General features: G+C 42.4%; 1 protein-coding gene across 12 annotated transcripts in view; it reads right to left on the minus strand.

The window, feature by feature from the left end:
- The window catches only part of nbeab (neurobeachin b), a 286,390-nt gene that overhangs the window by 45,421 nt on the left and 224,453 nt on the right, over positions 1-16,516 (minus strand). The gene's annotated exons all lie outside the window — the stretch shown is intronic.

Raw genomic sequence — 16,516 nt, forward strand, 5'->3', positions numbered from 1 at the left:
GTTGATTTAGTAGACGCGACCCGCCATGGCAAAATTTCTGCCGCCATGTTATCAGAAATAGGGCTGACGCACAATTTAGTTGCGGTTATTCTGCCGACATAATGCACCCCCCGCTGGCTGCCGCTCTCATTACAATTTAACAACAAGTAGAACTAGTTAGAGGTTATTGGGCCCGCCCAGTTTAACTCCACATACTGATGTGTTGGAGTTTATTGCCAAAACGGTCGCTTTCTTCCGAGTCGACTATTAAACCAACAGCTCCAACAAAAATGTCACCGCGGTGGGTCCGTTCTGATTGGACAACGTTCAACTTGTCAGTTCTGTCAGCTCATCGTCCTGATATATCAAACATCTGGAAACATTAAAACGGTAAGCGAGTCAGTGTAATATCATATAAATTGGGAATAGCTCATTGCTGTTCGGACAGACCTGCCCCCACTGCTAAAAGAAAATCCTGAAGGAGACACCGTTTACTGCTTTCCTTTTACAAAGCTGGCAGTTGTTGTGCTTTTTAGTACTACTCTGTGAACTGTGTTTACGGGCACCAAAGCAATAGTGATTGTATAGTGCTCTAGTATTAGGATTCAAACCTGCACACACAAGCTAACTCCTCTAACCATTAGGCTACTAGAAACAATTCTTAATAACCATTCTATTAGTTGTATTCAAAATGGAAAATCAATGTCACACTAGTACATGATAATTCAGTCATTATCTAACTTTAAATCAAGGAATCAAACATCGCACATTTCTCCAGCCGCAGCCAAACCGCACCTGATTGAACCGTGCTGCAACATGTTGAGTTTTATAAAAGAAAATACACAAAAAACACACATTAACGTAACCTATGCCGTATGGTAAACCTTTTTACCGTATGGTAAACCTAAAAAGGTATTATTAACACAATGTACTTAAAGGTGGAGATTTTCAACTGTAATCTAACGGATAATAAATAATACTGCATTGTATTTTAATTGTGATATTTTGTAAGTTGAATCTGAAACTCTGTCAGGTAAAAGTAGCAGTACACTGTTTCTCTCTGAAGTACAAAAGAAGTACACAGTAAGTCAGTAATATACAGTTAAGTTGCATATAAGTACTTTGAGGTCCTTCTGTAAGTAATTAAGTACAATGGTTTTGGAGAAAACTACAAGCAGCAAATACAGGAGGCCAAGCAAATGGCCTGTTTCAAACAGGCTAAAAGAAAGAGTGATAAGGGCGTTACTGAGCCATTATAACATATTTCAAGACACCTTCTGCTAAATATGAAGCTCTCTACAGATGAATGTTTCACATTTTTTTAGTTGGTCAATTAAACTTTAAAAAAAAAGACCGCCTGGGTATAAATAATCAATAAAAAAAAATCTATCATGGCGAGGAGAAGAGAGAGCAGACAAAGGACCTTTAGTGTACAGTATGCAGCACCACTGGGACTGCAGGTCCCCACACACACACAAGACCAAGACAGTTGTTCTGACAGGTGAGAATAGTCCTTACCCGAAAACCCCCCCCCCCCCCCCCATCTCACTTCCCCCTGACTGAACAATTTTGTCCAACAGTGTGAGCGGGGAGCAACCTCATCAACTCCCCGGTTATAATCACACATAGGTTCAGTTCAGAAAGTGTGTGAGAGAGAATAAAGATTTAAAAGGGTAGTAAGAAGGTGAAGCCCAACAGTACATCAGTGTGTGTGGGTGTCTGTATGTGTGTGTGTGTGTGTGTGTGTGTCGGGGGGGGTCAGAGTGAGATGTTCAGCTGGGTTAGGTCTGATGCTAATGCTCATTTAAAATAGTGACAGGCTGGAAGAGTGCAACGCGAGCCGGGCTGCCTTAATTTCTCCCTGGAATAGCTCGTGCCCGACCTCCGTGCCACATCCAAAATCTCTGGAGCTCAATTAAAATTGGATTAGGTGGAGATGCTGGATGTGCAGCGCAGCATCTCTGGTGCTCTCCTCCCAGTAATGCCCTGCCTGACACCTCTGCAACCCCCAACTCAAACAGTTGTCATAGAGACAGCACGGCCCTGAGGAGGCAGCGTGCTGACTGGAGAGGGAATAGAGAGGAAGGGAGCTGAGATGGAGGGATGGCCAAGGAGCTGTGGGCGCACTATTGAGGGCCAGCAGCCGCTCGATAGGAGGCAGGGTAGCTTTTATCCCCCCCTCCACCCCCCTGCTCTGCAGCCAGATGTTGTGGAAGTAGTCTTCTGAGTGCAATGCTGTAAGGCAAGTCATACGGATATGCATCATAGGAAGGCTACAACAGCTCACTCCATCAAGGCACTAGCAAGCTGTTATTTGAATACATATTAAGCCATTTGGATGGTTTTTCATTTTGTTGTTTTTTTATGCTTTTCTAAGAGCACCATACATTTCCCTCCTAAATTCTCCATTTGTTATATTAAGTATTGTAACAAAGAATATGACCAATAACCCAGCAAGTAATTAACAAAATGCAGGTTATACAGGTTTGTCACTTGAGGTTCTTAGGATTAAAAAAATACATAAAAGCAGCCATAACACGGTAACTGATTGTCAAGATTATATTGGTTTAGCACCGGCTGTTTCTTATTTCCCACCTAAAGTGAACATTTTGCTGCCATGACAAAGTACAGGCCAAAGGGCTAGCTGTCAACAAAAGAGAGGCTAAAGAGGAGAAAAAAGAGCTGATTTCAAACAGCCCAGATCAAAAAAAATTGTCATAACAACAAAGCTTTGGTCTAAACCAACACGCAGGGGCCCCTGTAGACTTGGAGATTTGACAAAGCCCAGCCCTCATTTTTGGAGGCCCAGCTGTAAAAAATGCCATTTAATGAACCTGTCTGCTGAAGCTGTCCCCTGCCTGTCAGAGGTGTCAGCCAGTGACAAGCGCTGGGGACGGCCGCCTCCAGTCACAGACAGGCCTGCCAGCTGGAGACTTCGGCCCCAATCTAATCACGCCACCAGGAAGGGACCGGCGCTCTGCTCTTGGTCTGTCACGCTCAGAGCTGGGGGAGCGGTGAGGGGGCGGGTGGAGGGGTCTGCTATGGCCGACAAGCGCAGCCTTTTGTTTCCACACAGGTCCCTCCACGCAGGCTCATTAAGAGCCACAGGCGCATGCGCTGCTCTGCCAGCTGCAGGGAGCTATACCTCTACAGCATAAAAGCCATAATGCAATTTAATGTCTCTGTCCTCTCTTTCCTTTATCCCCCTTCTCTTCTTTCCCTGATTTGACAGGAGGGCAGGCTGCATTCTGCCTGTACAACATCACAGGTGGAGAACGGAAAAATATTGTGACAGATGAGATGAGGAGAGGCACAGGTGACACCGGTGTTTAGGCGGAAACTCATATATGATAATGTGCAGATGCTCAAATGGCGCACATCATACTTAAAAGCGATAGGAAGCCACTTCATGCATGGAAATAGATTCTAATCTAATCTGACTTCCGAATAGCTTTAACCCCACATTGGCTGAGACGCTATGACAGACGTTAATAATAAATCTAATGAAGCATTTTCTTTAAAACCTGATGCAATTTTTTTTTTCTCCCATGTGGGACATTACAATCCCCCTCCACTGCATTTGTACCAAAACTGGAAAATAATAGAATTGAGTGAGAGCCTCAAGCCAGCATGACGGATATATTTATATGAGACTGTGGAGCACTCTGACAACCTGGTACTGTATCACAGCACCTCAGCTGCATTCATCTAAGATTTGTCTAATAGGCTTCCACTATAAAGCCCCACAACTGCAGGGTCCCAGGCGGCCAAGGGAGAACAGCGAAGTGGAAGAATAAGGGGAGGATACGAGCGGCCGTTTCAGTTTGAGTGATATGACTACTCCCCCAGGAGCGAGTGGGATGGATTTCACACATGGCAATTTGGAGGATCAGCACACACTGCGTATACTATATTCAATGGCTGACCCCAGGCAATATGGGCCAAATCTGTGAAGAGGTTGAGCAGTCGAAGAAGGGAAAGGGAAGGCGTGCAGCTTGGTAACAGCAAGAGCAGAGAGCAACTCTCAGCTAAGTGGTAGAGCATCGTCAGCCATGGAAAACATGGTAGACTGGGTCATGGAGAAAATATTTATATCTGAATATGATTGAAAGTAAAATACATAAAAGGCCAAGTCAGCGCTAGGAAGTTTAACACAATTATTTAAAAATGCTAAAAAGGATCTGTTCACCCAAATTACAAATAAAACAACAAATATGTTCTTACTTGCCCCATTTGATATCTATCAATGTAGAACTGTAGTTTTGGTTTTATTTGTCTAGATTTTAGGATGAGCCTCTGAGGTTTCTGCCTCTATTCCAACACAATGGAAGTGAATGGAATTGTGTTTATTTGTGCTCATGCAAATGAAAACAAATTACATACACAAAAAAATCTCTTTTCAGAAACAATGATAAAGAATAACCCATTGTTGAATCTTTTTTCAAATAAATGTTAAATGACAAATAAAACCAAAACTCTGCGTGGATAAATGCCATTTGGTTTTGGGATTTGGGTGAACTAACCCTTTAAAAAGGAAGATCTTAGGAATAAACACAGTGTAGATGAGCTTCTTTCTTACAAATGAATTGCTCCACGCTGTGAAATTAAACTAATACTACCTTATAGCACTTTTTCAAGCCACACAAACAGAATTGTTAGTTGTCTGACCACGACATGCTGAAATCCACACTTTATTTCTGCTTTAATCCCTTTTCCATCCTGCAAGATTTATTCCTGGGCATCAAAGCATGTTTCTCATCTGATCACCCCTAAATGTGACAACTGTTATGAAATGTAGAAATACAAAAATGTTAAAATATTCCCACAGATTATTATAAAAAAAAGAAAGAAAAGAAAATCAGCATTCCATTTGCCTCCTCACTGTGAGAGCCATATCTCAACTTCAATAAAGTAGCAAGCTCCTAATGCAGGTATTGGAGGAAAAACAAGATACAGATTTGCATAATCAGTGTCACTATACATTTGGGTGGTAGCTGGAGTGTGGCAAGATGACACAGCTCGGGTGCTCTGGCAAGACCATTGGGGGAAAGGAGATGAATATGAATTAAATATGCTGGCAGTTCACTGCCCCAAATGTCCAGCCAAGTTTGTCAATAACATTTATGTCAGGGATGGTATTTCACGCGCATTAGCAGGCCCTGCGGCGCTGTCTTCAACCCTGCCATGGTAGGACAGGTGGGAGGAGCCGTTTTCCTAGTATCCACTTTCTTCGTAAAGATTCAAGACTCTTTAAGCGTTCTTTATCGGTCTATGTTAAAATATGAAGCCTCAAGAAATGCAATGGGATTCAAAGTTACTCAGACTTCCCTACAGCATCAAGCCACACAACAAGGCTTCTGTGAGGATAGAAGAAACAACACAAAATAAAATGTATTTCCTTGATGACCTTACTAATAGACACAGCAAGTACAAGTTCAGCGGGAAAATACACATTTAAGGACCTACATTAGGGCTGGGCGATATGGCCAAAATCTTCTATCCCAATAAAGGTAATTGTATATGTGGATAAGGATAGATATATCACAATATAGCATGTTTTTGGTAATTCAATAAATTGTCTATATATTTTTAAAAAAAAACACAGGGTAAAGCCTGTTTTTCTCTACTCCAGTGTGAATTAACACGTGACAAATCAAAAGGACCGAGTATATTGTCATTTTTTAAGAACTTTAGTGCAAAACAAACATAACGGGCAAGGTTGACAACGTAAAGCGTTGTCCAAAGGACGCAAATATTGTAACTCAGTCTGTACTCAGTAAAAATGACATTTTAACACAGTTTTGACAATATTGACAATATACTACACTATATCATAAGATGATATTTCATGTCTTTTCTTGTGTTTAATACACAGTTATAAATACTTGTGCATTCACACATAAACAGTCTTTTTTAGACTTGAACATGTAGCTGCATGCACGTGCATGCTCACACCTTTACCCTTTACCCTTTGCAGGAGTAGTGCACAACATGCAGTATCATTTCCACCAGCAGCAGCAGCCTCTCCATGTATTAAATCATGTTGCCTTCTATGAACCATCCAGTATGGGATCTGATTATTTGGCCTCTTTGTAGCTCTATTAGTTATACCTGTGTTTTTGAAAAATTACAGAATTAACACTTTTAAGCACTCAAGATGGTATTATTGACCTTGTTAGCAGTTTTCCCAATGGTGATTTAGTAACGTGAGAATTTTTTATTGTGTGATTTTCTCTAAGTGGTAACTTCATTAGGTCTTGGAAGTAAATTAGATCTAGAGTAGACAAAGAAAAAAAGAAAGAAAGTGACACAACAAAAACGTAAACACACACTGTATGAACATGCTCAAGTGATGACCCCACCCAAACACACACCCACACACACACTTAGTGAGCACATCATCCAGATAAACAGCTTGAGGATGCCTTCTCTAAGGAGCTTGAGAGAAGAGATGCAGTCATTTGGTGCGGGGTCTTTTCAGCAAGCTTTTCCTAATGGGACTTTTTCCAGGGACTTGTCAGCCTTAAGATGACTGAAATCTTCCCGGCCTGGGTACCGGCTTCCTCTGGCTGCCACTGAGAGTGCCAAGCTGATCACTTTAAAATCCCACTTTTCTTTCCTGTTTTTTTTTTTATTATTTATTTTTTGCATTTTGTTGGTGTGTGGGAGGGATAGGGGCTCAGAGCAAGACAGAGAAGAAGAGAGAATGAGACAAGGATGGAGCGGCTGAGAGACAGAAGAGGAGAGGGACAGAAAGAGCAAGTGGTTAGACGAGAGGGCCTGATGAGCAATGAGCAGCTCACTCGTCCTCAATTAATCTTGTCTCTCTACCTTTGCTTTGCCGCTTCCCTCAGCACCGGGGTAATAATGACACCCTCATCCATTATCCTTTTATCCCTGTTATTCACTGGGAATTGCTTAATAATATGTTACAGATTTGGCCTCCTCCGTATAAGTCTCTCTGTCATTTGCAGTATATCATCTGGAAAACACACAGCCCCCTTTCTGCTGGACGCTCTTTGAGGATTATCGTGGGTGACACCTTCGGGATGCAGCCACAGTCTGGAGCGTCATTTTTTCAGGCATATTGTGGAATTACCCTGACTTATCTGTCATTGCCAAAAGCACAACAAGCCATCCAGGGCTAAAGCAAAGGTGGAACAGGTTCTTATCGGCTCCTCCGAAACGAGAGGGCTTGTAAATTTATGATAATGAGGGCCTTTTGTTATCCTGGCTCACCCCTTGGGGCTGAACGGGCCTTGCAGGGGGATGATAATCTGGCTGTTGAGTGCACTAGATAATTTGTACTTTATCCTCATGTAATTATATAGTTTAAATCTTTTTACCAATGCTAATCCTACGACGCAAGGAAGTGTCTTAACCATGTCTATGGCTCTTAGCGGCGCTAGTTAGCATGCATCTGACTCTTTCTCATAAAATCGTGTAGGAGGAGAGCCGCGCTGATGTAATTACTCTGACTTTCTGTAGCCTGTGCTAGGAATCCTCATATCATTTTGATCCACCTTAGCAGGCAGGCAGGAAGCCAGGATAGTAGCCCGGGGGTATGGGAGACAACTCAGAAAAGGTGAGAACACTGTAGCATGGCTGAAAGAGGGATAAAGATGGCGGAGACCAGGGAAATGAACTGAAAGGAGTCAAAGTGAGTGCAGAAGGGCGGCTTTGCAGAGATTTTGAGGTCTCTCTGCTGTCCAGCGGGATTCCAGGCCATGTTGTGTGCCTGCCAAAGCCGACAGCCCCTGACAAGCTGCTCGGCGTGCTGTAATTTAACTAATTACATTGGATTAGACCATATTAATGCAAGCTGTTTTCTCCAGGGTCATTGACCCACCCAGTGTGTCCCTTGCTAGTTTCCCCCTTTTCGGTGTACACAAGAAAGAAAGAAGCCTCTTTGTTTCTTGAAATTATAACACAATTGACATATATTTATATCCCTGACATTATTTTCATAATGGGAGAGAACGGGTTTCAAAGCATCCACAGCAGAGAAAGCGGCGAGATACAGCCTGTACTTTCCTAAGGCACATCATCACAGGATCCTTTGATAACAAGCCAACTCCTTTGCCTGCGTTCTCTCTCTCTGCATAACTAAATAGGGACTTTTATAAATCTCACAGAACTCCCAGAGTTCATAAAATTGTTTTTTACACATTTGATGGGGACGTGGAGGCTGAGGAGGGTCTCTACATGCTGAAAACAACAACATTTCATTTTCTTTTAGCATTTTCGTCTTTCTTTTTATCTTATCAAAATATGAAGATGAAATGGTAGTAATGAAGCACTGTTTTTACGAGTGGTTTGGTCACAAACTTGTTTTTCAGAGAAGGAAATGGTGTGTTGAAATCCATGATTGATATAAATAATAAAGAACACATCATTTGATCTGCTTTAATAATGAGTAGATATACTCAGTAACCAGAGAGAATACTTATTTCTACAAAAAAGGGGGGAAACCAATCTTCATTTGCATTTGCAAAACTCCAAAATGAAAAGGGGGGGGGATGAGCCATAGAATGTGTGTGTTTTAATACAAGTGCTCTCCCAATTGTACCAAATCAATTTGAGTTTTCCACAATGGAGAAGCAGCTTCACTGTTTGTATGTGCTCCTCGGCCTTTAAACATGGTGTAATAATGGTCTTAAACCAGGCGTTATAAAGACAGAATACCAAAGAGGCTTACAGCCTTGGTTTCATAAAACATTTAGGCAAAAGTTCCAAGAGCTAAGGATGATGAAAGAAGATAAGCTTGAAAATGGGCTTCTGGGATCCACAGCCCTTATTGTACAGAAGTCACATCGAATTAATACTGAGGGCCATTTGGAGCCTTTCTTCTCCTCAGCTTTTCAGAACGGATTAAGCTATGAAAACTCAGAAATTACTAAAGCACCTATTAAGGCGTTATGCTCACCCTTTCTCCTCTCTCCCTTTGAAAGTCATTGAATGTGCTTCGCTTCATTCACACTTCAATTCAGAAGTTGTTTGCATACTTGAAAGAAGGGCAATTCTTTTTAAATGTGTCATGTAAGATGTACTGTCTATTTCCGTTTCCACTATAAGAAGCCCATCCCTGCAATTTTTAAATACTTACTCGAATACACATCTAACACCATTCTATAAACCAATTATTTACCATTTTGTGGGTCTGTATATTACATGTTGTATTCAGGCAGTTTACTAAACCCCTCTGAGAGTGTTTCCACACTGAGAAAGGGCCAGCATTGCTTGGGCTCTCTCAGGCTCCCGCACCCCTCTTTGCTCTCTCAATGGCTCTTCAAAGAAGCGCAGGGAGTGCATGAATTGTAATTATGGTTCCTAACAGGATTCAAGAGCGCCCAAACGATGGCACTTGAGAAACAGGTCGTGTGGAGTTAAACGGCTGTCAGACACTCAAAGCTCCCCAGCATGTGAACCAACCCACAAAGGCAGGACGTGTCCACTTCTAGGGCCCTCCTACCCACTTTGCCTCTCATAGGGAGAGATTAAAGATCAACTAAGGCCACATTAAAGACCCATATAGCCTTTGTGCATTATTACTCACATTCCAAGTTAAAAGTAGTAGAGTTAAGTTACGTTTTACAGGTAAGATCCTCATTGATGGTTATTTGAATAATGGTCAGTAAAAAGTTTGCGACAGCACCAGAGCAGCATATGAGGGTGGGGGGGAGCAAAGGCTTGTCAGAGATCAGGTAATTGGTACCACCTGAGAAACCAATGTAACCACAGAGTCCGATTATCTCCCGACCGCGCCTTCAGAATAACGGAAAAGATCATCTGTGCTCCCCAGACAGTTTCAATGACTCACCAGGGCACAAGACCCCTCACTACACATTAAAGAGACCAGCCTTCAGTCAGGCCCTATCCAACTGCAGCCCCTTCCTACTTCCCAAAAAGCACCAAAAAGAAACCAACCTGCAGCGTGAAGTCCCTATACATGACCCTTATTAAAGTCCTAATTGGATTGAGAGCCGCCGAGAAAGACAAATTCAACATTGTTCATTCAGCTGAGATTTTCTTTAACATTCCTTCCAGTAGTTTGCCTCTTTAACAATAACATTCAAAATCAAGTCACAGAAAACTTTCGTCTCCCCTTTTCTAAACACAAGCACATTTTTCCAAAAATGGGAGTATAGGCAAAACCTTTTTCACCTTTTCTTTTAAGGCGCAGCACTATTTAATTTTCACAGGGTGCAAGTGACAGGCTGAAACAAAGCCCAGCGCTGGCCATTGTGTGGCCTTTCAGTGTTGTAATGGTCTTAAAATGGCTACAAGCATGGTCCTATTCAGTGGTGACCAGGCTGCTCAGCTCTCTTCTCCATATCCCAGACAAACTGGGCACTAAGCGGGAACTCAGAGGTCAGCTGACGAGTGAACGAGGGGCCGAGTTCACTTATATGTAGTCTCAGACTATCAGTGCCTGTAGAAGTTCTCAACACGGTTGCACTAATTATAGAGAATAAATAGTGCCATAACAACAACATCAATTAAGTTCATTATGGAAAATAGCATAATGACAATAATTACAAAAATATCTCATTAAGAAATAGAATGAGAGACAGGGGACTGTATTAATAGCAGACAGGTGTACAACACACCGCAATTATGGAAGCTGAAATTAGTTCATTGCCTCAAGGCAAACAGAAGAGAAAGGGAGGGAAGGTTGTAAGTGTGTGTGTGAGTGTGTGTGTTTGTGTGTGTGTGTGTGTGTGTGTAGGGGGGTAGTTCAGAGCTGGGAGTAGGACTGATAGAGAGGCTTACTGACAAAAAAAGGAATTGCAAATAAGCAAACAAAAATGTCTTAAATGTGTAAATTAGGGAGAAAAATAAGAGGGAAAAGCCGCTTTTCCCTGCAGACTGGTGCCTTGCCTTCCTGGAGAAGCGAAACGTGATCAAGGGGAGCCGTGGAGCGGTGCGGCAGGCGTCAAGATGAGCACTCAGCCAGCGAGTGGCAGCTTCTCCTTTCCCAGTCAATCATTCATTACAGACCCAAGTGCTGTGGAGGAGTGCCTCCTCTTTTTGACCTATCATATTACTGCCTCTGTAAACTCCTAATCCTCCCTTCGTTAGATGGTGTCAACAGCCGACTCTCACCCTGCTCCTGCACTCCCTGCTCAGACACCTCCCAAGCCCTGCCAAACCACAGGATTGACACTCTAATAAAATCGTTTGAAATTTAACAAGGTAGAACGGCACAACTTGATCCATCTCTCTGGTACTTTCATTCCCCTTTTTGACTTGTTTGTTTTTATCATTAGAAAGAGATTCAGAAAATTCACTTGCAACTAATAATTTACCACGCTTTTCTTTTTGGCTTTACCATCCATTCCAGACTACCAGTCCACAGTAAGCAATGCTAAAACAGTCTTTCATTGGCTGGTCTGAGTGGCCTGGTTCTTTTTGCCTTGGGGCTGTTCCTGAGCAGGTGGAAGCCTGGAGGCAGGAGGCAGGAGCCTGCACATCCGCCCTTCTCCGTCCATCATGACTCTTTCATGGGGAGTCTGTCTCCTGAGCTTCTCTACAGCCCAGTGAGATGACTACTATTATGAGTCCAACAGATGAAAGCGCAGCAGGACTAAACATTCAGATACATCTCCACACACGCACACACACACACACACACACACACACACACACAAATCTCACTATCTTTGTAGGGATCCGTTATTGACATAATGCATTCCCTAGCCCCTTACCCTAACCTTAGCCATCAAAACTAACTGCCTAACCTTAACCCTTACTCTCACCCTAACCATAAGCTAATTCTAACCCTAATCCTAAAACCAAGTCTTAACCCTCAAACAGCCCTTTAAAGTTGTGGGGTCCAGCATTTTGGCCCCACAAAGATGTCCGGACCCCACAAATATACTGTGTTCCTGGTTGTTAGATCCCACAAATGTAGGTAAACGAGAAAAAAACAGACACACACACACACACACACACACACACACACACACACACACACACACCACACACACACACACACACACACATATATAAACACACCAATCAGGGACTTGCTGTGTGAATGAATGTTGTTATTTAGGTAAGCAAAAGAATCAGAAGCAGACAGAAGAATAGGAAACCAGGTCAAGCATTTGTGTTTTGGCAGAGCTCCAAAAAGAGGCTTTGGAGTGGGTGATTATGGTTTTGTTATGCTGATCACAAATAACTGCAAACAATCACGTTCATCACAAGTACGTGCAAACATATCACACACAGTGTCCTTCACTCACACTTCACGCACTGCCAGGTGCTCTTGAGCAAGGCACTGTACACCCCCAACCGCTCAGGGCGCTAGTCCAGCACTGGCAGCCCACTCACTCTGGCATCTCTCCATTTGTGCATGAATAGGTGTGTGTATTCAGGCCTGTGTGTAGTGATTACTAACAAAACACAAGAGTGTAAATTGTAATTTCCCCACTGGGGATCAATAAACAGTATAAATTATTATTAAATTGTACATTAGCGCACAGACACCCATATTCTCTCAAACACACTCTCTCACACACACACACACACACACACACATATTTAGGTAGGGTCCCAATTTAAGATGACAGATACCAGAAAGTAGCTACTCTACTCTAGAAGGAAATGACAGCACTGATCCAGCACTGGATTCTGAGTTTCTGTGACACTGTCGCAACAAAACTATCACACATGAGTGAAGGCCAGCAAAGTTCATTCATTTCTTGATGACATACAGCACATAAGCCTAGTCTGTTAGGATCTTTAAATATCTTACCAAACTAGAAATATATATGTAAATTTGCGAGATAAACTTTGTCACGGCTGAGACACACCTACCATATAACACGGTTTGAGGGATGTTAATTACCATATAAAATAAGCAAATGGCATCCTGCCCCATATGTCCCACTTTTTCAGTGAAGAAGATGGAAATGAGGTGGGCTAGATTTGATTGTGACATGCTTTCCGTCTGTGCTCACAATGTGTGGCTTTGCCAGTAACAGGCTAATATTCAGCACAGCTCACCCCCACCAGAACTAATGAAAGTAGACAAAATGTCTCTGCTGCCATCTTTGTCTAGCATCCGCTCAGGGTGAGCCTCCCTCTTTCCCTCCTTTCCTTTTCACCGCCTCTCTTTCCCCTCGCTCTTGAAGGGAGGGTGACAGCGGCATAAAATGGTGGCGAGCAAATGTGCCTTCCATGTGGCAGCAGTGGTGGGGGTGACAGGCCAGGCTGAGGCCAGCGCTATCAGCACTGTGTGGCTGTTGCTTTGAACAAACTGGATGGTCGCCATGGAGGATCAGGGCCGAGCTGATGAGACACCAGCGGTTACAAACAAAAGCAGCTCAATATCAAATCAAGAAACAGCCAGGGTGGCCACCCATCCACTAAGGAAATCAGCTCTTTGAGAAATGTAAACTTGCTGCAGTTGTCAAAGGTGACTTGTTAATAACCGACTGTTATTCCTTTTAGGCAGTTTTAATGCGCAGAATTACATTCAGAAACAATTTCTAGGTAACAATAATGTAACCAAGATGCTATTATATTGGATGTAAATACCAGAAATACAATTCTGAGAGAGTATAGGGTTAGAGGATGGCATATGTAACAAATTGTAAAATCTTCTGAGACAAACTTGTCATTTTGGGTTATATAAATATGTTCACTTGAAATATAAGAAATAAAATGCATTAAAAGCACTTACTACAAAGTATATCCATCCATGCATAAAACTACTGAATAAGGCTTCATCTATGCAATTTGGGGTTGAGTCTTTCAGGGGGGCTGTTGGTTAACCTTGAGCTAAGAGGATGATGAAGCAAGGGCATAAATCACAGAGTGAAACAAGGCAGACTCCTCCGATTCATTAATGGAAATGATCTGTCAATATGCTGGAGTCAATTCACACGTGTCAGCTGGGCTCAGCACACAATGGGCCAGCCAACTTATGAACTCCCAGCACCACTCCATCGAGTCCATAAAACAACTGGCATCGCCGCTGGGGAGCACCCCGAGACACCGCCCTCTTGCACAGACCACCAGATGACACAGATGGGGCGAAACCAAACAAAGACGAGGCTCCCTTTGTACAAAGAGGAACCCCTTTCAAAAGCCATTCATGCAACAAATTGGGGAAATCTGGCCATGCAACACTCGGGGTTTGCTCTTTTATTAGCGTGAGCCTTACGTCACAGTAAGTGAAATTAGATTTATGGCTCTTTGCTACAAAAAAGGTTAAAATAAAGCCTACTTTTAAGACACAAACACTTTCTTAAAGCCCTGTTACCCAACAACAGTTTAGCCATGTTAACCACTATTTTGCAAATGTGCCAATGTGTAAGAAACCACTTATCTTTTTACAAAACTACAAAAATGACCAAAACATCAACTAAAGAAAAACTAATGAAGAAAACTGCTGAACACACAAGGACGACGTTAATCCATGCTTACATGTCCTCTACACTCAAGTTGATGGATTGTTTGGCTAAACATAGAGCTAACTTTTCCAACGTGACACATTTTTTATTGTTAAACCTATTTGACAAGCTTGCAGGCTAGTTAGATAGTAGACAGTAATGATTCTTAGTAGTCCTAGAGATTAATAGCTATTAATATCAGTCCCAGCTACTGTAGGGGACTCCTCCATTTTATGGTAGCAGCATGAAGCTTTAGTTCTTTCGCAGGCAGACCATCAGTTAGGGAGGTGTGGTTCCATGTAGGTCATTAACTATGTGCGCACAGGCTCTCTTATTAGGCCCTCTGCATTTTTCTTTCTCTGCCGCACACCCTTCGCTGCTGCAGCAATCTGCATAGAGAGACATTTGTCATCATTAGCCTGGCTCTGACAGTTGGCACCCGGCACCTCAGATCTCTAGGACTGGCAATTATGAACCCTTCATCCCTTATTTAAGCAACATTGCCTAATTTCATCACAGGCCTCATCGGCAGCACTTGATTACCAACAACCCCAGACCTAGAATATGCCAGCAGTTCTTAAAATTCCTTTTGTAAATCGATGTTCTCCTACTCTGAGATCACACGATAAGTGGGAGAGAACTGGGTTCAGTTTTGAAATTACTTATAAGACACAGGGGCTGCAAAGAGGACTGTGGACGAGCATCATGGGGTCAGTGGGCAGATGATTACAGCGCCCACCTTTAGATGGTAGACATCTCGCAGACATTGAGATTAATCACACCGCTGCTGCTGAACGGTTGCCTTTTTTACGACCGACAATGATGAAAGTCAGGCACGAAGTTTTCTTTGATGAATAAAAGGAAATGAACAGGGAACTGTATTGAGAACAATCAGGGCCCTACCCATTTGCAAAAAACAACAGAAATAAACATGTTGGATAAAGATAATAAACCAATCAAGCCACAGTCCCGCTCCAGTCTCTAACACACCCCATGTTCAACATTGTCATGTACAACAGAATACAACGCTAAACTGTGTGCTTAGAAAACCAGTGGAAAGCACTGTACCAGCACTTTCTCTGCACTCAACTGCCAACTGCATAACCTGAGCAGGAATAATAAGAAAAAGGGCACTGAACACAACATAAGCCTGTATTTTCCTTTTGTGAAGCAAAGCAGGCATTTTCTGGATCGTTACTTGGGCAAACAAAACTGAATGTTACCAAACAACTGAAATGTATTCATGCTAAATTCATGCAAATACATGCATGTAATTTATCACGAAGGCTGACAAGCGTACCATATTGCAGAGGGGAGGGGTGAAGGGCCAAATAAAGCTGAGACAATCAATTAAGTTTTATAATTCACACTTTTCTCCATCTCTTGGTTTTGTCACAATTTCCTCCATGCTGATAAGTTTGGTGTTTTCTAGTATGTGTGTGTGTGTGTGTGTGTGTGTGCTATAAATATGGTTTATAGTGAAGAGAGCCTGTTGAGTTGATGACTGGAGGCTCTCTGAGAGCCTCTGGCTATGTGGTCCAGCTTCCTGACTTCACCGAAGGAGGCTGCTCATAAACAGCGGAGAATAAAACAAATGAATGGACACAATCCAAAGGGGGTCCTCAGCGAGGCTCCGGGCCCAAAAATTAACTGGCCTCCAACAGAGACACCATATTGCTTGGAATAATAATTTTCTGTTATTAAAAATCCCAATGACAATTTCATCTTGTGACAAATAAAATTATAGGAAATGTGTCAAACTGAGGGGCTCTCCCATGAGATTAAAGTATATTATTTCTCACAGTTTGACAGCTTGTGTTTATGTCACTTCTCTGAAGTGTCACTGCTTTTAATCTGATTTATATAGAAATATGTCATCCTATTAAGTCCACTTTGACTAATCTGCATATTAGTAGGCAGCTAGCTGGTAGACTCCCTTTTGTATGGGACATGGCTTGAGAGTCTCTTTTTCAAAACTATATGACCCCTAAAATTTAATGAAAAAGCATATGGCAGACCTCATTTGTTCTCGCGTAATAGGATTATTAAAATAAAATAAAACGTCACCCATAATTATGATATGATACCAGTCAGAGGATTGCTGGTCATAAAGGTCTTGATCCAGCTTAAAATCA

The sequence above is a fragment of the Etheostoma spectabile genome, chromosome 3 (assembly GCF_008692095.1).
Source record: "Etheostoma spectabile isolate EspeVRDwgs_2016 chromosome 3, UIUC_Espe_1.0, whole genome shotgun sequence".
Classification (NCBI taxonomy): domain Eukaryota; kingdom Metazoa; phylum Chordata; class Actinopteri; order Perciformes; family Percidae; genus Etheostoma; species Etheostoma spectabile.